At 28.9% G+C, this 24,373-nt stretch overlaps 1 protein-coding gene across 1 annotated transcript in view; it reads left to right on the top strand.

Annotated features, from left to right (window-relative positions):
- The first annotated feature begins 727 nt into the window (after positions 1 to 727).
- Positions 728 to 24,373, top strand: part of LOC121132332 (uncharacterized) — a 34,265-nt gene continuing 10,619 nt past the window's right edge. Inside the window, exon 1 of the mRNA XM_040727719.2 lies at positions 728 to 1,060. The gene's annotated coding sequence lies outside the window, so the exon portion shown is untranslated. The remainder of the gene's footprint in view (positions 1,061 to 24,373) is intronic.

The following is a 24,373-nucleotide window of genomic DNA, read 5'->3' as shown; positions in this document are numbered from 1 at the left end:
ATTTGCATAAAAGTAGGGGGAAGACCCCTATGATGCTGTCGTCACTGCTCCTCAACGTTACTCTTGATCATTCATAAATACACACACACCTAGTTATACTTTATACTTTGATCTTCTGTTCTCAAAAATGACAAAATAATGATAAACGTTCTAGAAAATTTATAATAAACTCACTCACTACAAAAGATTTCGGATTTACAACTTGTCTTTCACTGTTTATCTTAATCTGACTCCAAGAAGTACTTTGACTTATATAACCAGGACTGCAAAGTCTGTAAATAAAATGCCGAATCCCATTTGATTATTTTTATCATTGTCACCGACTCCAACACCCAATTTTTTAATAATATATTTTATAGCCTATAGAAGTACTATTGGGTCATTTGAGTCAAGAGACTTGTTTCTTGTAATCCGAGGTATTACTCTGCTTTTCATGCATAGACTTCAGCTGTCAATCCCCCCCCGTTCCCACCTTCTCACTCTATGAACCGGGCCTTTTCTTCCCCCCTCCCCTTTGAGATACGTCAAAACACAAATAAACTTTTGAATGGAAATGTTTTGTTGTGTTTAATATGATTTGAACTTATATTGGTATCAAAATCTTCCCCTTTGGAGAAAAAAAAAAAGGAAGAAGAATTCCCCACGCCGCTTTTTGATTTCCCCCTCAGTTTATTTTCCCCTCTTCTTCACGCGTTTCTCCCCTTTGCATTCGCGGAAAAACTTTTTTGTTGTTGCGTGCGCTTCTCTTCAGTAAGAACACACAGTGTTCTTTTACTGTTTCATTAGAAACTTAGTAGTTGTGTGACAAGGCTCGAGCTACGTACAGTGTTGTACTTGCTCATTAACTGTCAGTTTCTTCCAATTATTATTATTATTGTTCAAACTTATTATCAGCTGCAGCACTGCCTTACCCCCAATCTTCTACTAAATTATTCATAAACATTTATAGATACATGAAATAGATACATACAATGTGTGGCGGTTTAAGAAGAGACCTACTAATTATACATACACGAACGTAATAACTTATGCCTCCTCTCTCAGCACCACGGATAAACATGTAAGTAGAGTTATAGTCAGTTTTTTGTGCTACAAAAATAACATTACGTACTGAGTATTATGTAAATATTATAATCACTCTCCATAATGAACAAATACAAGATACGTAATCAAAGGATGTAACTGTCAAAAAATAGAATACAAATTGCCAAACACAAATAATGAATCAGTTTTTTTATCCTTTTTAAACTCATAGATTTTCCACTCCTATTAAAAATATACCTTTTCGGATTGACCAGGTTTTTTTCCCCCTAATAAATCATCCAATTTATATATTTTATAACAGAGCTGATGATCATATATTAGTGATTGGATATCTGGTGCGTCAATATAAAAACAATCTGGAACAAGAACCATATAATCCCAATCTTTTTTTTCACATCATATATGGTGGACAATAATTTATAGACTTATTTGAGTCATTCATAGGCGTATTAGTCAAATTTATGGAATAAGTTAAGATACAGAAGTTATTCAGTCTCAATTTTGAAATAAATAGCTTTGGTCTTTTTTTTGTGTAGATAATCAATTTTGGCTACTTTAAGTGCAATTTGCTGTAAAACCAAATAGTTAATACGATTAATTTGTTGATAGAAATTGACAATAATTTGTATATGGAAAACAAATTTAATCCATATATCAATTTTGATAAAAATGTACCTTTTTATTTCTTTTACTTTGACAATCAATTTTGGCACCTGTAAGTGCAATTTGTGGCTTACTCAAAGGGTTAATAATAGAATCATTTGTTGATAGAAATTGACGATAATTTATCAAAAATACAAATTTTGGTTAAAGGCCAAATTTCGGTTAGAAAAAGTTACAAATATTAGTGTTGCCTCTAATTTGGCATCTTAGAAATTTAATATTTACAATTACAGAAATATTAAGATTTATAGGACAAAATTTTAGAAAAACCATAATTTACATTGGAATTTTCAAGCTTAATTTAGCTATTTGTCAATATTTGATTAACAAATATTTAGCCTTCATCCCACAAAATGTAATCCACACACAATTTTGACAAAAATCATTCTTGCTTGCTTTTGTGTTGATACTCAATTTTGCCAACTTTAAGTGCAAATATGTCAATTTCTCATTTTTGTATTGTAAGAATCAACTTTGTCTACTTTAAGCACACCCAAATTCTTAATGAAAATAATTTGTTGATATACCTTACATTGACGACAATTCTTATATTGAATTTGCTAAAAATCCTTCACGCTTGTTTTTCTGTTGACGGACTACATATATGTATATATTTGAAGAGGGCAATAAATCCATAAATCATTTTAATATTTTTTTCAATGAAATAACAACTGAGTAGTAAAAAAGAACTTGCTCTAGTCTAAAAAATAACTAATAACTAATAAAAATAAAATTCATGTGTCTGATTATCAGAAAAAAATATTTTATAAATACTTGTATTTTTTTTTTTTTTTTTGATATATAAATTTTCATAGAATTTATAAAAATTTGCAAGTTTTGTGTGCTCACATCCTTTTAGTACATACACGTGTCCATTTTAATCAACTCTATTTCAATAGGAACACCAGATATGTCAAAGAACTCACATTAAATCTAATAACATATGTTTTCTGTTCGAATAATTACTAATGAATATAATTTACTAAAAACTTTATAGTCCTTAAGAATATACTATTCAATATTAAGGCCTTAAATTTTTCTAAACACATTACAATTATATATAGTACCTCTTAATAAATATAATATCGATAGGACAAAAGAATTGTATTAAAAAAAAAAATTTATATTTATACATTTATTGATAAGGTTTGAGTCAAATGATGTTTGTTCTGACATATAATTTACAACACAAGTGTTTAACAAAATAGTTTTTTATGACTGCTTGTATTTTATTAAGTTTATAAAACAAATTAGGAGCTGACTTTTTTTTTGTTTTGTCATTTGTGATTTGCTTAGGTAATTTTGTAGACTAATTTTACTTCATGTTTATTTTTTATTTTTTGGATTCTTGATGTTTTTCACATCTGCATATCACATATTTTGATGATACTTATATATGTTGCACGTCAACAAAAAAAAAATTAATTTAGAATGATTATTTTAAAAATTGATTTGTATTCTTCCACAAATGATGATCAATTTATATCAATAAATTAGACATAACAAGACTGGTAGTGTTCTGGAAACGGCACTTAAATGAGCCCAAATTGGAATCAGAAAAATATAAGGTTTAAAAAAAAAAGAAAAAGATTTTAAGTTGTTATGTATATATTTACGTATCTTGACTAATACCAGAAATTTGACTACAAAGTTTATAATTGACACAAATATGTCAATGAATTATTGGGATACATATATATATGAATTCATAAAAGTAATTATTTTTTTCCTATTCTTGATTTTCGTTCAAGATTTTTTTATATTGACGCACCACATACGTACATACATACATTAAAAGTAAGTTTAGTTTTACAGGTTTGATGAGTATTTTTAGTAGTATTTGACGCTTCAATTACTAATCTACATACTTTTATGTTTTTTCTTTGTATCAGATCATGTTCTTGAGAGTTCAATTAGTGTGCGTTATTCGGTGTCTTTTTGTATTAACTTGACATATTTTTTAATTAAAGCAAATACTGAAATGTATACTTGAAAAAATATAAATTGGAGAGAAAACTTAATGTTGCTTATATATTTGAAATTAAGTATCATGGAAATAACCTTATTCTCAGGAAAGGCTTTGTGTGGATAAAAATATCATTTTATTTAAAGGGATTTTACAATCCCTGGGTTTTTAAACTAATGAAGAGTAACAAGAACTCATTTAAAACATGAATTATAATAAAATAATATTTTATTTACAAAAAGTCTTCATAAAAGTATATGGTGCATCAATATTAAAACAATTTTCAACAAGAGTAAAAAAAAAGTTGAAAATCCCAATATAATTTTTTACTACATGGCTGTTTTATAAGCATATTTCAGTCAATTATGGGTTTAATATTCTAATTTGTGGGAAGACTTAAGATTAAAATTTTAAAACCTTTATTTAAATTTAGAGACTGATATGATATTACGTTACAAGTAATTCTATCAATTTATTATACTTTAATTGCCTCCAAAAGATTTAGATGAATAAATTATTCACTCTCCGTTCGTGAACATCCTTTTTAAAATGCAGTTAGTGAACTGGATAAAAAAAATATATATTTAATTACTTGATAAACAGTTGAACGATTAGAATAATTAAGTATTTTAAATTTTAATTCATTTTTTTAACTATTCAATTCCTTTGCACCCTTAAATATCAAAGAAATTGTTAAAAATACTTGTAAGAATATAAAACATCGAGAAAAAATTAAATCCATATTAGATAAATAACCTTAAAAATGTAAGATTGGGGTTTCAACAAAATATAATTTGTTATTCTTACAGTAAAAACCTGAAATTATTATTTTAAAATAAATATCTATATGACTCTTTGTTAATGAACTGGGATTTGCTGCATCCCAATTTTCATGTTACAAAAATTTATTTTTTTCCAACTATTTTTAAATTTTGTAACTTTTAATTCTTAACATGTCGACGTAGTCGATAACGTTAACCCTGTACCCTATTTTGAACTATATGCGTGGCATCACCAGTTCATTGGATGCAACCAATCCTAAGCTCATCATTGATGTTGGGTGTTGGTTAGAAATCCGGGTGAGAGACTCCTCTTGATGCCAATACCGTAATTAATGGTCGCCTTGGCGTTGTAAATATCTCCGTTTCTTAATCAAGTTTTCAATCTCTGTAGATGGCATGTGTTTTCGATTCCTTTGTCTCATTGTGATGCCATTTTTTGATTGATTTTGTTTTTTATGTTATTGAGGGGGCGTCAGCTGATGAGAAGAATGATCTATTTCTCTGATGTGTAATTTTTTTTTTATCTCATTTATAACTGTGAAACTTTCAACTACACATTTTTCACGTGCATAGCTGGACCATATCTTAATGATCTCTCTTTACCTTTCGGTTAAATAATTTGCCACATTTTTTTTTTTTTGCACTATGTTACATGTTTTAACAATGTATTTCACACTAATGAAGAAAAATATTCTCAAAGAATTTAGTGAATGTGTTTTGAAATAAGTAGAATACATATGATTATTTTGGGTTTTGCTATTTCACACATTTCCAAATATTATTTTATTTTAATTTTGTGTTTCGTTGTTGTTTTTTTTTCACTTTTAATTGGATGATGTGTTTTAACTGACAAGTGTAGTGGGGCCGGGGGGAGGAGGTGAACAATATTATATATGAATATACATTTATACGTGACCTCGAACTGTCTATCTTTAATAGTATGTAATTTTACATTTATGTATGTGTAGTATATTGGTTACAGCATCGGGGGTTTTTGTATATTGTTTATCTAATAAACTTTAGATCTGATATAAGGACTTTTTTTTTTTAGTAGAGGGGGGAGATTTTCTTGTTACTCAATTGTCATATTGTATACATATAGGTACATATTGGCGTCTGGGGGGTAAGTAGTAAGCCTAGTATTGTATCAGTCCTTATTTAGTCCAGTTAATTCCAGTCCTTTCGGTCTTTGGGACGGTTCCTTAAAACTGTCGGTTAGGTCAGTGAGATTTCAACTTTTTTTTAATTACAATTACGTCTACGAAAAAGTTGGGATGTGGTATGAATATCACCTATGCAAAATTTCTTTATCGTATAATGTTTTCTTTAAGTAGCACATCTAGTTCCGAGTTTGAAAGGAAACAATAGCTCTTAACTTTGTCAAATAAGATTAAAATACAGCATAAATACTTATTTTACATCAACTAATGGTGATAGGTATTATTCTAATCTATATCAAATATTGATAGAGTTTTGTCTGAAGCTACCCGATGAAGAAAAAAGAGAAAAACATAAGAAAATGTCGATTTTCGTTTTCAGAAAATGATGCGCGCGGTACCTGGATCATTTTCCTACCTTTTTCCCCATTTTTTTACTCAATCAAACAATTTTAGCAAGAAAATTTAAAATACTATCAATAGGTCAGAAAAATGTGTATCAAAACTATTTTATGCAAAATAACTACGAATGTACTTTTAGTGTTTATATTTACTATGTAAAGAGTTTTGGATAATTTTATCGAGAAATGCGACCTAAAGAAGACCTCTTTGGAAAACGCAATTTCCCATAGGTAGTTTTTATACTATATTACAAATTTTCCCCTACATCGAAAATTCAAAAAAGTTTGAAAATCAAACCGCACTTCTGTCAGTCCTAAGGGATGTCTGTAGTAAAACTGATTAAACAAAGAAGAAATAAAGTAAAGTATCGTCATCAAGGATTTACTCTGACTCTTTTTAGGAATAATAAGCACGACGGAACTTGACTGGACTAAGACTGAACTGAAAGTCCTTAATAAGGAAGGACACAACATTAGAAAAACCCTTCAAGAAGGATCAGAGTTGTTAAAAATAGGATATCACTCGGAATTTTTGATTATTTAGGAAGTGTCCTTCAAAAATAGAAATGAAAGCCTAATGAAAAAGTGAATAAACGTCATTAAACATCATATCAACACATTCTTGGACCAGGAACCCAAAAAGGTCATTAAAACAAATATTACTGTCTTAAAAATTGTCATTTGATTCAAAATAAACAACATTATTTATCTAAGGGATTTGATTATTTTGAGGGAAAATATAAAAAGGACCAATCTTACTCTTAAGTAAAAGTCACAGAATACCAGAATCGGAGAGAATAGAACGTCTGATGAAAAATTTCAAAGAAGTATTAAAAAAAAATACTAACAAAAGCCCTGTAGATGGTCATAGATTTCATTTTTTGCTGCATATTATAGTACTCTAATTATGAAATAAAAATGAATTCAGCAATTGAATTGTGTAAAAATATACCCAATATATTTTCTTTTTATCATAATGATGCATTCGTAGCTTGCCCTCAAGTATACCTGTAAATCAATTTGGTCTTATTTATCCCATAAAATTGACCAATAGCAGTTATTGACTTACATATTGCTGCATAAGTATTAAAACGAGATAAAAGTCTAGATCCGTCCCAAAAAAAATGAGTTTCAGATATCAATAGATTTGAAAATGTACTTTTTTTGAATGGGTGATTTTTTATTTATTTTAATCCCATGATCCTTTGAAGTAAAAAAAAAAAAAAAAAAAACAGTTGGCAAAATGATATATTTGTGTTTAATCAGCAACTTCTATGGTTAGAATCAATCATTATTCAAATGATCAAAGTTATATTACCCATAAATCTGTTAATATGAGAAAGTATGTTTATCTTTATATTTGTGTTTCAGAAAAGAACAGATTTTTAACATCAGCTTATATGATAAAGAAAAGGAAGTACATTATAGAGACTAAAGTACTCTCTGGATGATCACTAAAGAAGGTTTATGTGTAAAGAAAAAACTAATTTTGGCAATAAGAAAAGGAGAAACAATTGTTGCGTGTGCTTTTTTTTTTTTTTGTTCTTTAATTAATAGGCAATCGTGTGTGAGTTTCTCCCCTTATGCTAGCATTATTTTTGGTGCAAATTGTTTTAAAAATGCATAATTATATTTATATAATTATCATATTATCCCTGCATGAATACTGTATGAAATGTGGAAGATTTGTCTCTGAATATGTGTAATTCATTTCTGCTCCAAAAATCTTAAAATTGGCAGATGATTTTAACATGAGTGTTAATTAAGTATTACTTTAGTATCGCTCATGCCATCTTCTTGCACACCTGCGGAAATCTAATCTCTTCTCATCGCATCATATCACAACAAAAATCTCCCAAAATGATTATTATTCTTTTCTTCTATATTATTGAAGAAAATAACGTCTATTAGTTGACGCATAATATATCTGGGCAATGCTGTGTATTACATAACAAAAGAGTAATTTTAATAGATCGAAAAAAATGAATGGTTTAGTTAATTATTAGTAATTCAGTTGGCTGGTAAAAACTATCAGAACTAGAAATAGTGACTCGTAACTTGATCACAACATATACATTATAGTGGTATCTTACTTTTTGGAAATTTGTTTTCACAAAATTTAACCTTTTGTGAATAGCTTTGGATCTAAAAAAAAGTTATAATCCTGCAGACGTCACTGACGTCAGCTCATGTTTTTGTTATTTTGCGTAATTATTTTTTTATGCTGAATATATCGAAATATGAATGAATTCCTATTTATATGGGTATGTAGATTTTATACGTCAAGATAAAGAAATGGTTTTTTAGAACATCAATAAGACATTATATATTTGAGACAATACGTTCTACCACTATTTTCAGTCAACAATAAAATTAGAAATATGCATCGATCGGTTATTCGCATACTTAGGCCTATATTTTATTTCTCATTGCAAAAAAAAAAAAGTTAAAAACAATAACCAAATTATCCATTAGGGGAAACTGAAACGAAGTAAACTAAGTGTTCTAAGGTTAAGTAATACTAAAGTGGTTAAGAGCATGAATGAGTTCTTTTCAACTTTTTCAATGAAGATAAAGCTCTTTCTTGCCATATTTTTTTCTCAGAAACTAAAGTTTGTTTTTTTGTTTATAAAGATAGATACATTTGTATACCTAAATGTATTATGTATACAATATATACATATAAGTATACCCACATAAGATTCTAAAAGGTCGAGGTTTGAATAAAAATATTTTATACAGGGGAAGGAGAGCCGAGTATACCGAGTGGTCCATTAAAATATGAGCACTTTGAATTTTAAACTTCAATAATATATAATTTAATTATAAACAATAGGCCAAAAGTGTCAATATAGAGTTTAAAAGATTCATTCACAAAGAGTCTTGCAAATAAATAGATTTATGGTCTCAAAAGTAGCCTCTCTACCCTCATAAAGGTATTTCCACTCACTTTTTGAGCAGTCTGGTGGGAAATTCCTATATCTATTGCTTGGGGATTAATGGACACCAGAAGATTAGATTGAGCTGTTTTCTTTAACTTTTCCGGGTCTAGTTTGTTCGTTTTGACTGAACCATTCTTCCTCTCCAACATTTTTGACTAACTGACAGAGGTTCTGTAGACGGCCAACTGTTCGGAGTGCCCGAATGGAAGTCCGTCAATCCCGTTCAAATGTCATTTTCTCGAATTTTATGTAAACTATAGTTTGTTTTGTAACTATTTTTTTATGTTGAATATATCGACATATGAATTAATTTCAATCACTCAACCTTCATTAATTATTGAATGAGTAAGTATTCAGATTTCAATGGAAACACCGGTAAGTTAGTTGCTATTCTTCCATTTCTAGCATGGTTCGCCTAATAGGGTTGTATTAGCTACGGCTCTGATAGGGTGAAGGATGAATAGGGTAGTAAATCCTAAGCTTTTTTTAGAGTATTATTTCCGTTTTCGGAGCAAAAAAAAAATAATAATAATTTTCGTTAAATAATAATTTGTGATATCACTTTAAGTTTGATAAATTTTATTTTCTATTACAGGTAATCCTTGCATAACACGGTTTCAAACAGAGCGTTATGTTCCCCTAATACCGTGTTTCTTTTTAATATTATGATAAAAAATTACAAAAAACTATATATTGAAGTAAGCAAAAACTTTTCTAGTTGTTGATGAGTTCGTTCATACTATGATAATATATTCATATAATACAAGAGACTAGTTTTGCATACAGAGGGGTGTATCATTTAAGTATTTGATTTAATACCTAGACTTAATACTTTTGGTTATTACTTATTATACAAATTTACAACTAAAAGGTTACTCCATAAATATTGGTGAAGTTCCAAATATTAAAATTTTACAGTATGGAAATGACCGGATCAAAAATGAAGTAACCACCCAATAAAGATTAAACTGTAGAAGTATTTCGTTTGGCTTACATTATTTTAATAAATTTATGGTCAATAAAATGTTTTTCTTGTCCTAACTTTATTAAAAATCAAAGAAAAAGTTGTAAAATTGAACTTTGAAAAATAATTTCTCAAATTTTAGGGAATTATTACTAAAAAAAGTCTCCAATTGAATATAATGCAGATTTTTCTTATTCCCAAAACTGTGATAAGTGTAGAACTTCTAAATAAATATATACATAGATCTATTATTAATTGTTGTTTTAGTCCTTAATTATTCGTTCTAGTCTAGTCTTAGGATCGGTCATATCAGTCCTTAGGACCGTCAGTTTTTAGGACTGTCAGTACCAGAATTTATTTAAGCAATTTGAATGACGTCATCTAAGGGTGAACTAGACGGGACCGAGGCTGAACATTTTTAAATAAACACCGACATACAACAAGTTTTAATTTTATTTCAACTATACCGATAAATACTATAATTTATTCATAATCACTACTATGACAGACTCAGTAATATTTTTTGAGCCGATTTGTTCCATGTTGCCTAAAAAAGGGAACCAACTCTGAAATTGATGTGATAACTATAATATCAATTGATTTCAAAAGTAGTTTTTTTTTTTTTGACTTTGCAAAAAAATCAAAAACAATTCAGTTCTCAGTACTGTTTTTACCAGCTGAATAATACGCCAAAAAGTGAAAAATATACCATCGACCCACGCTTTTTCTACATTTGTAATTAAATTTTTGAGTTTGTTTTTACCCTCTATGTGAATTATATGACTTAATTATGTAAGAACTTTATATAACACATTTTGACACAGTTCTAACACACAAAAATATCTGCAATTTGGAAAAATACATATGCAGAAAATAATTAATTCCTTTTCATATGAATGGTTCGAAAAAAAAAATATTTTCCTTTTATTTTGTCGTTATTTGAATACTACATACTATTTATCTCTCTTTACGATACTAAACAAGACTGTTTTATGAATCCCTCCCTCCAGATAAACTTCCTGATAAAGGGCTTTTAAAATGAGTTTTACTACTTATTATATAGATAATTGATTACTCATAAACAATAAACACAGTGTTGGGTTTCAGTCTGAAAATCCTAGACTGTTCGTAGATCGGTATGATTTTTATTAGGCCAAACTAATTAGTTCCTTTACAGAAGTACGGTCTAGACTTTTTTTTAAAATGGCTTACATGTGTTCCAAAGAAAAATCCGATCTAGATCGGTCTAGACCAATTCTATATATGAAATATTAATGACGATCGGTCTAGACCGATTTAGATCGGATTTTACAATCAGTGAATTTTCAAGTCAATGTGGTCTCAGTGACAATTTAAAGATTCTTGAAAAAGGGCCGATTTGATCTTGACACCCTGTATTTTATAAATATTTCATAAAATTTATCAGCTTTATAGGGGAGAGTTGTAATTCAAAAATTAACATTCAGAACATTTATTATGAGGAAAGAAGCAGAAACATCAAAAGGAAACACTGTATATTTATGAATTAGTCAAGTAACGTACGTTCATCAATAGCCCTAAGATGTTGTTAATATTACTTTAATACTTTAATTACATTAACAACAGAAACATGAGTGAATCTGTTTTTCTTCCTTATCCCTCCTACATACATATGTTCATAGTAGTCATCTTAATCAATCCCATCTTAATGTATTAATTTCTTCCCTTATATTAATATAAACACATTTGCAAAATCATCAATCTTCTGATTGATAATGAGTCTCTTTTATTTTAAGTTTACACATAGTGAGTGACCTCCTAGCTATGTTATATATACGAGTATCATATATGTTTGTATGTGTTGAAATAGATTGATGCTCGAAGTAATATAACTTCTTATGACCATCAATCTAATATGTACTTAGTCACAGATAGTTTTGGATTCGAATACTACTCGAACTCGAAATAGACTATTTCTGTAAATAAAAATTATGTTGGTTACTTAAACTATCCAGAAAACTATACTAAACACAAAATATTTGAGTATAGACAGCGGCACCAGAATGTGTTTGCAAGTGAGGAGAGGAAGAGGGGAAGAGGGGGCAAATTATATCATTGTGACGTCATCTGCAAGTTTTTTTTTATGGGGTGGGGGGTGAGGGATACTTTTTTGACCATTTTGACGGAATTTCTTTGTTCTTATTAAAGCCAATTAACGAATAACTGTTTGAAAAAAAAAAAAATTAGGAGACTAAATTTGACCGAACAACTTTGTTTTAGAAAAGGCTAATTGGATATTTTAAAACTTATACGTTTAAATTTGCACTTAGCCTAGTGTCCTTATTTAGGACCAATAACCACAGTCTAGTTAAGTCCCACCTGTCGGTCTTTAAAGAAGGTAAAATCTATTCCTCGTAACGTAATTGAGGTTTTTTTTATTTATTTTTAAAATATTTTGTTAAATAAATGAATAAATCATATTTCTAAGTACAAATATACATAATATGTTCTTATTATATCGTATTTGTATCTATAAAATAAATACAAATGTCTGTGTGTGTGTGTCGGCGAATCACGCCCCAACAAATGAACAAATTTTTATAAAAAATTTAATGTGGCATCTGAAGGCTCCAGGGATGGTTTTGATATAAAATTTTGACTTTAATCCAACCCTAGTTTATATAAATATGTAACAAATGATAAGAAGTTGTATTGCATTCAAATTATTAATGAATGAACTACTTCATTTAACAAAAAACATGAGTATTATTTAACTATATTAAACTGCATAAAGTTGTTTCTACATGAACAAGAAGCAGATAGTACGTCATCAATTGGGATGCGTCAACATAAGAATAATCTTGAAAAAAGATCAACAAAAGGAAAAAAGGTATTTTACTTCATTTATATGAAGGCTTTGTATTCAAATTTGGGGGATGATTTATTATGCCCAAGAATTACAACTATTGTATAGAACTTTTAATTGATTTATATTGCACCTGATATGGCATTTCAGATAAATAATTTATAAAGATCCATTTTAGCTAATTTATGTACAATTTACGACACACCCAAAGGGATAGTGAATAATTGACAATAATTCGAGAAAAATCATTCTAGCTTACTTTTGTGTTGACGCCACATAGATAATATGTATGTAAAACACAATTTCAATCACCTTTTGTCTTTCTTCATTAATAATTTTTCCTTAGTATATACTGGGTGGTCCATTGAAATCTGAACACTTACTAATTTAATAATTAATTAAAGTTGAGTGATTTCGATATGTTAAAGGATACAAAATTATTAACAAAAAAAAAATGAGCTCTCTATCCGAGACAAAAAACACTTAAACATGATCGACGAATTTCCACTTGAACACTCCAAGTAGTCAGGCGTCTCCAGGCATCAGCAAGTCCCAAACGTTCAAGAGTTCTTTTGAACTCTTTTTTGAGACTTTTGGCTCCCTATAGCCCTGATGTCCTCTCCCTTGACTACACCCAAAGGTGTAGTCAAGGGGAAGGCCTGCAGTGTCCATCATCCGAATGCAGAGGCCCTAAAAGCCATTATCAGCCAGCACTGGACGTACTGACAGAGTACTACATCTAGTTGGTTCCAGGTGTTCCACCCCAGCCTGGAAGTCATCATTGCCGTTAAGGCATCTACATTAATGATTAAGAAAACTCAGACACACATCTATGTATGGTGTTAATTTTGATGAAATTCTATTGTTAATTAATCAGTTATAGTTTGTTGTAGTTGCAAGTTCAAAGTATTCAGATTTTAATGAACCACTCGGTACATATATACAATCCAAAAAATTTAAATACATATTTGAGTCAATGCTATGCCTCGTATTCAAATTTCTGGCATGAATTTTTAGAATCTTTGTTTTATTTAAAAAAAATGTATATTGGCCCCAATATGGCCTTTCAAATAAAATATATTAATTTCTCATTTTTTATCATTTGGGGCACCCAAAGGATTCATAAGATTAATTTGTTAATATAAATATGCCATAACTTGTCAAAACTCTCAATTTTGAGAAAAATCATTTTAAATTGTTTTTGTGTTGACAAATATCCATTTTAATTGTTAAATTTTACTTCTGAAATCTATGAATTGCTTAATATAAATTTCAGTATACTACACAATTTATAAATAAATATTAAAACCGATTCAGAAAAGAAAAGAAACTATTTGCAAACATTTTTAAGATGTACTATTTTGTTTGTTTTTCACATCCATAATATTTTTCCAATTGACACATTCAAAAATACATTCTTCATGTATATATGTGTATATTTAGAACATTACGAGTCTTTCATTATAAAGGGCAAATATTATGTGTGTATTAATACCCTTGTTCCGACACTTCAAATAATATATAATATGTACATATATGATTGAGCTGAACAAATCAGACATCAAAATATTTATTTAATTCGTTGAAACAATTTGATATGAAGAAGAAAAAAAAAACAAATTTGCAAATTTGTAGATTCATTATTGACATTTTTTTTCAACGGGACAATATCGGGCCTAATATAAGTCTTTTAAGTCAAATAAAAAATCTAAACTATAGCTTCAATTCATGGATATCTCATCTTACCCCAGAAATTTGATTACAAAGTTTATAACTTTCTCAAATATGTCTATAAAATATTGGTGAATATGAATATTTAATTTACAAAAATATATTTCGATATTTCTTACTTTTATTAATTTTTGTTTATGACTGTTTTTATATTGACCCACCTCATATTTTGTAGTGTTATGTTTTAATCTGAAAAACTACACCAGTTTGAAACGGATATAGTTTTTGCTAGACTGAATCAATTCTGTCTTAAAAGAAGTTTGCCTAGATCGGGCACATATAAATAATCAGTACCGATCTGTCTTTTAAATTTGATCAAAGCTGATTTTGTAGATGCATTCTTGATAATATCATGTGTGTTTCGGAACTTTGAAACATTTGAGAAACACTTAAATTAATTTAAATTAATTATGTTTTATCTATTCGTTATTGTATCTTGCAACCTTTCCTTTAATAAGAAAAAGAAAAAAAGGACCAAAAATCTACTAGGTGTAGTTTCCCCATTCTTTTCAACAGATGAATAACTATTATTCAATAATTGTTCACAGTAGCTTAAGAAGAGCACGTTATAATTCAACAAATCAATATTCAAAACACTGATTGGAGGAACAGAAGAAAAAAAATCGGGAGCTAACAACAAAATACGCTGTATATTTTTAATGATGTATCGCTGTGTCCTATGTGTTTAATTCATTATTTAACTAGGGGAGAAAATCAGTCCATAAAGTGAGACCCGATAGACGTGCATGATTCGAAAAAGATCACATTTCGGTTCACATGTGTCAAAAAAAAAAAAATCAACTCAAACCGAACCGAAAAAAATCGATCAGCATCATGTCTCAGCACTAATATTTACATATGTATATTAAGAACTGAGTCATCATAATTTAATAAATAAGCCCTTCATCATTAAATCCAATTAGTAGCATAATTATACCAAGTCATTTTAATACTTTATAAGTTTAATCTAAATAGCTCTTTTGTTTGCAAATATTATAATAATTGGAATATTATTCAAAGGAGGATTAATTTATAAAATACACTTACTTTATGCAAGGCCAGTATTAAACAATATAGCGTTTTGACGTGAGGTCAGTATTGTTGATGTCGGTCATTTTGTGGACTTAACCAACCCAGTTTTGTAACAATCAAAACCCTTTTTCATTTATGCAGGGTGGTGAGATAAATTGGGACAATATTGAAATAATTATAACGAACGAACGTGAGGGGGTAGACTCATAATTTTATTATTATTTGAAAGCTATATTTAATGACATTCAGTTATGAATGATGAGCTTTCTTGATAACTTCGGCCACATGTCACTGGGAGCTTTGGCAGGGCCAGGTGATCTCCTGCGGATCCAGCTTTATCATTGTAAAGGGAATGGGCTTCTTCAAGGCCTCCACAGACGAACGATACTTGGCTCAGGCATAATTCTCGATCTTCCCCATGATATATAAATCGCATGGGGTCCAATCCAGGGTGTTTGCAGGCCAAAAATCTTGAGTCTAAAAGTGAGGACATTTTGTAGCTAAGATATACTACACTTTTTTGGCCTTTGGGCAAGAACACTGTCTTGTTGGAAGGTGTAATTTCTTCCATGGGCTACTCTATTCGCCCAGGGTATGAAAATTCAAAGTGCAAAACGAGAATCAGTACAATTGCAAAGATGGATCCGTGCGAAGTCTTTTTAGGGGGTCAGATATATAGTTTAACTAAGTATTTGAAATTGATAAGACAATTAGGCTAAAGTCATTTTATTTTTTGGTCCTATTTGGACATCTGTTAGCCAAATATTGTTGTTGAATCGCAATGAACAAATGATTTTTTTATATTTATAAAAAAGGCCCAAAAAAGGAAGAGATATCTTGTGACGTCACATAAAAACGCTCTATAGTTTGTATAACTGGTTTAAATGATTGTGTGCGTTGACTTATGGACAGTTGTGACGATAAAGTTACTAATGTAAATATATAAAATAGAATATTCCTTTTTTTTTAAGCTTCCATTTTATTATTTGTATGCATTTACATATTTTGAAATTCAAGATTCTTAAGAACACAAGTTTTAAGAAATACATATATTTGTATCCTCCATGAATATAATATCAATACACACACGAACAAAAAAAAACTCTATTTTTTTTTTTTCCTAGGTATTAAAAAGCTCTAAGTGAAATTTGATATTTTATAATGTAAATAAATATTGAATATCCAAAGTCGTTTCTTTTTCTCCTCAATATATTACATACCATAAATACATCTTCATCTTTTTTCGTTTTCAATTACATTTCTAGAGTCGTGTTTTTGAACGTACAAGTATATTTTGTTTATACTATGTTTTGATGTGGGCTTTATGTTAGAAAAAAAAAAGAAGAAATAAGGGTTGGGGGAATCAAAATTTAGTTATTTTTTTTAAAGCTACGTGGTTACAAAACATTGTTATACATACATATTTGTATGTTAATTTATTCAAGAAATATTCATACAGATTGTGATGAAAGCTTTGAAAAAAATCATAGGTAGAGCCATAAGATTTACATTCATGAAAATGTATCTCTTGTATCAAATAACAAATTCATATGATGTATACATACGTATATATTTGGTGTGTCAAGATAAAAACAATCTTGAACAAAAGTAAAAAGGATCAAATTTACTTCTTTTTTTTACATACAGCCCCAATAATGTATATACATATTAGAGTCAATTATAGGCTTGTTACTCAAATTTGTGGGCCGAGTTAAAATGCACAAGAGATTTAACTATAGTTGGGAACCTTTATTTGATTTAAGAATCCTATATTGGCCCCAATATGGTCTTTTCCAATTAAATCAATCACGTGAGTATTTCTTTATTTTGTCGATATATTTTGGCTAACTTAATTGCAATTAACTAAAAGGTTAATAATTATAATTTATAACATAAATAGATAATAACTTCTGGATAAATTCAAATGTAAAACACAATAAATTTTGAGAAAATTCATTTTAGCTACTATTATTTGCAATTTGCAACGTATCCAAAGGGTTATTAAGAATAACTTGTTGATATAAATTAGCAATAATTTTTTGAACGATTATAAATTTATTCCACACTCAATTTTGATAAGAAATGTTCTTGCATATATTTGTGTTGACAATCAATTTTGGCTACTTTATTTGAAATTTTTGGCACACCCAGTAAGTTAATAAGAAGATTTTGTTAAAATAAATCGGCGTTAATGTGTATAAGAATAGAAATGTAATCCACACTCGATTTTTGAAAAAAAATCATTCTAGATTGTTCTTGACTTGACAGCCACATATTTACTTCTGTATTTCTTTCAAAAAATGAATGAAAAAAATAAAGAATGCACGTAATCTATATTTGTAATTGTAAAAAAAATGAAGCTCCAAAACACCAGCAGCTATTCCTACGAGACCCCCTCCGAACACTGTACCTCTAAAAAGACAGATAAGTTTTCTTCCGAAATTCTTCAGTATCGCCTTCTACATGCAAATGTCCCACTCCCTAAGTTCGATGAGAGAAATATGGAAACGACCTGGTTCCTCGGAACAGATTTAACTATTGAGGGATACGGTGTTTGGTCCAGCCCTGAAAAACTCAACGTCTATGTAGCCAGACTTTTGACTCACATTATCAGAGGCATCCCTCAGTAGGGCTTCTCCCCTTCGTACAAAACGTTCCTTCATATACTCCTTAATCCCCAAACAGAAGAATAACAAGAAGTGATTCACATTTTACATTATCCTTACTAAAAAGTGGGCCATTGAATTTGAAATTAACAGTGGCTGTTTTTTAATCAGTACGAGGTCTCTGATTTTTTAGCGGCAAATCCATTTGCAAACTTTAATTTATTATAAAAATACCGTCTCATAGATAGTGAGGAGGGCTGGTCGTATAAATCCCTTGCATGACGTAATTTTTGAAAGAATGGAAATACTTTTCATATCTTTGATATTAATTTATATATTTACAGACCTCCTGTTCCTTTTTACTCAGAAAATTATAACTGAGTATAAATCAAATTAGGCCTCAAGAATTATTCCACAAAATTACAATGCGACACTTTAATTGGATATGAAGATTCATTTATAAAGTTAAATTTGATTTATGGTTACAAATAAGATCATAATTTATGTGTAAAGAGTTTTAAGAATACATTGTAATAGTTGGCTTATGTAATTCCACATTTGATAATGCATGTAGTATGTCAACATAAAGACAATTTTAAACAAAAATCAAGAAAATGCCAATATATATTTTACTTTATTTAGATTTACGTACAGATAAATATTATGTGCACATATTTGAGCACATTCAAATTTCTGGGATGACCTAAAAATACATGAATTTATGTATTATTTTGGAGCCTTTATTTGATGTGTTAGACTTATATTGCCCCCGATATGGTCTTTCAAAAAAAAAATCAATTTATATTTATTTTATTGTGAGAATCAATTTTGGCTACTTTAAGTACAATTTGCAGCCCACTTAAAGAATCAATAAGAATAATTTGCTCATATAAATTGACGATAATTAGAAATGTAATCCACATTTAATTTTGTGGCCAATCATTTTAGCTTGCTTTTGTATTGACGGTCTACAAAATTATATGTGTCTGAGAGAAAAATAAGTAAAATGTACGCTCAAACAAAGTGTGGCCATGGCTCTTATTACAAAGCTATCTTTATGGATTGTTAAAGTGGCTATATAATTATGATAATGTATTAAGTTTTTATGGTAATCATAATCATTGCTATAAAGTGTAATAGCCTTTTAAATGCCTTGTTAGAAGGGATGATGATGATTTTGCAAGTTGATCCTTTCAGGAATAGTTTTATCAATGTTTTGACATAAAAAAAACTTTTAGTAGAGCTTAAAGTTATTACAAATATACGAGTATGTTCATATGTGTACAATATACTTGAGTTAGGGGTGCGAACTACTATTTCGACTGGATTTTTATATCTCTTTGTATTCCTTTGAATATAAGCCTCTTATAATAAAAGCTTGTAATTTTGTAAAATGATGTTATATATGTGTATTACGGGGCAATGAATAAGACATGCACTACCTTGCATGATGTATTTCATGTTAATTTGAATAAAGTCAAATGAACTTGGACATGGTGGACATCAAAGGGAGATTTATTCAATACTAGCAATAGTACACGGCATGTTCAAATTTATTAGACGTCGACGAAGGGACAAACATTCCTTTAATAATATAGAAATTAATTCTCCCATAAATCATCAGCGTTACTTTTCGTAATTCATCAGCTCATTTACACGTATTTAATCAATAATTCTCTACATAAAATAAAAGAATTGTAATATCAACTTGAAATTTTTTTTTTAATGAGCCTTGCAGTATTTTTGTCTCTAGACTAAAACAGAAACCAGAAATGTCGATAAGGTCATTTGACTTATACACTTATAGAGGGGTCTATATATTAGCTCAGATTACATTTTTGATTAAATATTATTTTTTGTAACTTTAGAGGGAACAAATTTGTTTTGTGGGGGATAATTATAAGTATATTATCAACAATTAGGTTTTTTAAAATTAGCATTCGATTTGACACAAAATAAACCAATATATAAATAATATTTTCGTTTTTTTTAAACTTAAAAATTGATCCAAGCTTAGAAAAATTGTAGAAATATCCAAAAATTAAAATAAAAAATGGTGCAAGGCCTTGACCTAATAATAAAAACTTAATTGGTAACAAATGATCAGTACATCAATTACTATACGTATTATAATTGCTCGAAAACAGATTTGTAAAAATAAAAACAAATAGAGATTTTCCATCAGCTTATGAAGTTCATCTTTGTAATACACACATACGATTATGTACATATTACATATGTGATCCGTCAATACAAAACTATCTTTAGCCTAAATCAAGAGAAAGAGAAAATCCTCAAATTTATAGGTGGATATAATCAATTGACAATCAATTTTGCGACTGTAAGTTTAATTTTTTTAATTCATACATATATTGTATTAAAATATCTAAGAATTTTAGTTACAGTTTAGAACCATTATTATATTTGATCATTATGTTATTGTGATGATCAATATTTCATATTTAAGTAATTTATAAGATTCGTATTCAAATTTGTATGATAGGTTAAGATACCCAAGAATTTTAGGCAAAGTTGCACCGGCAGTAGAATGTATTTGCAAGTGGGGGTCTAATTATTTTATTTCGACATCATCAGGGAATCCTGAAAGATTTTTATATGATTTTTTGACCATTTTGAATGAAAAGTTGTTTATTGATGCCAAATTCGACAAATATTTTTTTTTAAATAGTGGAAAATGTTTATCTATTTTTAGGTTAAAATTTTCAGACGACTTTATGTAAATGAATCACCTTTAAAAATTACAAATTTAATTTAAACTCAATTTAGAGGAATCCCTTTCTAGATTTGATTTGATTTGAGAAACAATTTAAGCACAATTTGGGGTGCACTTTAAGGGCTTCTAAGAGTAAATGGTGATAGGAAATGTTTATAATTTGTGGAAAAATATAAATGTTGTCCTCATTTCGTTTTAAAAAAAAATCATTCTAACTTGCTTTTGTTTTGAAAATCAATTTTTGCTAACGTTACTGCAATTTTCGGCGTTCTTAAAATGTTAATCAGAATAATTTGATCATAAAAATGTAGGATAATTTGTGGAAGAGTACAAATGTAAGCCACAGTCAATTTCTAGCTTGTTGTTGTGTTGACGTGTCACATATATGAACAGAATATATGAATGCATAATTTGTAAAAAATCTTCATTTACAAAAAAGGGATGTCCTTGTCAAGTCTCAATCTTCATTAAATCCATAGATATAGTCCATTATACTTTACCCTGTTTTGAACATGTAACTCTTGCAAAGACAAGTCTATTTATATATATTGTATATACGTTTATAATGATTGACAGAGTTGCTCATACTAAAAGTCTATATTGTATATGTACACTGTTAATATATATAATCTAGGCTGGGTTGTACTTTTCATTTTTTCAAAAATCTAAAACCGGTAGTGTATTTTAAATGGGTTTTTTTCACGTAGATTTCAAAATGTAATTTTCAAAAAGATAGAATAAACTTAAGCTACATCAATTTCACTTTGAAAATTAGAAAAAATGCGGGGTTTTCTATATTTTCCAGTACTGGTTTTCTTTATGGTATATATACAAGTTCATACTAAGGGGACGGTTACATATTTATTGTCCTTTAAGCGAAGAGTATAAATATAAAGAAATATTAATGATAACTTAACGTTGAGTTAAATAAGTTTATGATTTGATTATATTTGGTGAACATATAAAAGTTATAATTACGCTCAATTGATAGTTTATGTTAACTTTTAAATATTTTATAAATCTGTAACCAAAACCTATTTCAACATAGACTTTATATTAGTTAAAACACATAATAATACAATCATGAATTAATTTATTAATACGTTAACGTATATCATTGGCAAAAATAGGAACGTAGGAGCAGTTGATAAAAAAGACGAGAGACAAGTTTGATGAGATGTGTAGAGAAAATGATCCAATTTCCTGCATCCTCTTTGATGGAATAATCGACTTGACTAATATTGTGATAGAAGCAATGTGCAGTGAACAGTCATGTATGGCTAGGATCGAGCAAGAACACAAGAGATATTAGAGAGCATCGGAGTTATTACATATTCCACTTTATAACAGAGAAAGCAAACAAGATAAAATCACACCCCACTAAAATTCCAATCTTTATATTTAAATGGTTAAAGGAAAAAGGTTTTGATAAAACAATCATGGCCATTGGAGGGTTTTTTCTGATGTCCAAAAGGAAAAAATCGTAGTAGTAAACACCTGCTGTAAACAATGGGGTTTCTTGCATGATTGGCCTGATTAACAGATAAGAAGAAGTGTCAGAGCCACATCTTACCTGCTCCTTAGGAATGCCTGAGTGGAAGAACTTCATCCAAACACCAATCAAAGTGTTGAAATGACCGTGACACACAAAAAAAATTGTGAAAGCATTGTTGTTAAAATGGTTGGAGCCGTTTCTTCGCAGTATTTTTCAAAAAAATAGAGATGGAATAAATAGGAATCAAGAAGCCAGCAGGAGACAGATGTCAAAGAATGACGTCAAACAAGACCTCTATAACCCTCAAAAATTAAATAGATAATAAAAAATTAACTGAAAGAAAAAGTTGAAACTCTTTAATTGATTCAAATGTAATTTAAATATTTTCATCACTTAATCAAATAAATTTTTTGTTAATAAATTATTCTGGACTGTGATATTTATTTTATCCTATTATATGTTTAGAAAAAAACAACAACGAACTGATGAAATATAACATCAACAGATATACATCATTAGATTAATAAATAAAAATATATGTTTTTAAGTATTTCCAAACAAAACAGTATTAAAATTACTGCTTATTTTTCCTTTTTAAAGTGTACAAATAATTAGCATAGAATCATCGAATTATTAAAATTTCTTCATATGTGAATTATTCGCATCAAGGACAACACATATGTATTCCCTTATTAGAAATATCTATAAATTATACATAGAAGGCCAGCACTGGAGAAATAGAGACAAAACGCATTGTATCTATATTTCCAAAGTGAAATTGATGAAGCTCCGAGTTATCTCATCTTTTTGAAAATTTCATTTTTGAAATCTACGTAAAAAAACACACAGTCAAACACTAACGGTTTTTGATTTTTGAAAAAATGAATTATACGATCAAGATTAATATACAATGTACACTTTGTTAATTGATAAAAGGGAGTGAAACGAGGAAAAGAGACACTAACCTATTTTACTCAATGATAATCATTACCAAACTATAATTAGAAACATTACTGACTCAACCTACAAAGTCATTTCGTATTGTTCAAGGCTGACTATAGATATTCAATGTAATAGTTGTATGTTTTTTTGCTATTCATGTTTTTGACACTTCCATGTAAATGAATCAGACTCAATTCTTCAAGGACACCATTTTTTATTATGAAATCATCATCTTAAATACAGTTGTCAATTATTATTATTATTATTTATTTGGAAAAAGTAGATAAAGTAATATATATTATTCAGATTATTTTGTTTTTGACACGTCACAATTGCAAAAAAAAAAGACAATTTTGTAGAAGGTTTTAGATATATTTAAAAATATTTTTCATACACTGTCAAATCCGGATAAAAGACTAATACGCTTATAGTCAAATTTACCTCAAGTATCTACTTTTTCGTACATGAAATACTTCGTAGAGAAGAAATATGAAGTAAAAAGTCTGAATAACTTAGCTGTAGATGATTTTTTTTATTATAGGTACAAATGGTAGGCTGACCCATACATATGTGGTTCTGTATGTTTATTTTTGAGATTCATGACCTTTGCCAACGAAATTGGACAGAGGTTATTTTTTTGTCTACATATATTTGTTTATTTATAAGTCACCAGGATTTTGCCTAAAGTTACAGATTGATTTTTATCAGTAAGAGACCATTAAGTTTTTGAGAGAAGAAGGTAACACAAAATGAGTAATGCATAATTGACCATAACTTTCGAAAAAATTGAAATATATAACTCAATTGATTCCAGGTCGGGGTTTTGCCCTCTACCGAGTGCCCATTCTATTTCTTTTATATTTTACTTGAAAAAGTATACAAAAGTACATAACTACCTATACCTATGTCATTAGTGGACCCGGTGCTAAAATATTTGGTTGGTAACAACGCTAGTTTTAGTTAGGGAGTGCCCATTCTAGTTTGTTTGTCTCTTGATCACCAGGATTAAGACAAAGGTTACAAATCTACTTTGATTTAATTTACAATAAAGATTATGACCTTATCTAGT

The sequence above is a fragment of the Lepeophtheirus salmonis genome, chromosome 2 (genome assembly GCF_016086655.4).
Source record: "Lepeophtheirus salmonis chromosome 2, UVic_Lsal_1.4, whole genome shotgun sequence".
NCBI lineage: Eukaryota > Metazoa > Arthropoda > Copepoda > Siphonostomatoida > Caligidae > Lepeophtheirus > Lepeophtheirus salmonis.
This window is presented reverse-complemented; position numbering and strand designations above follow the sequence as displayed.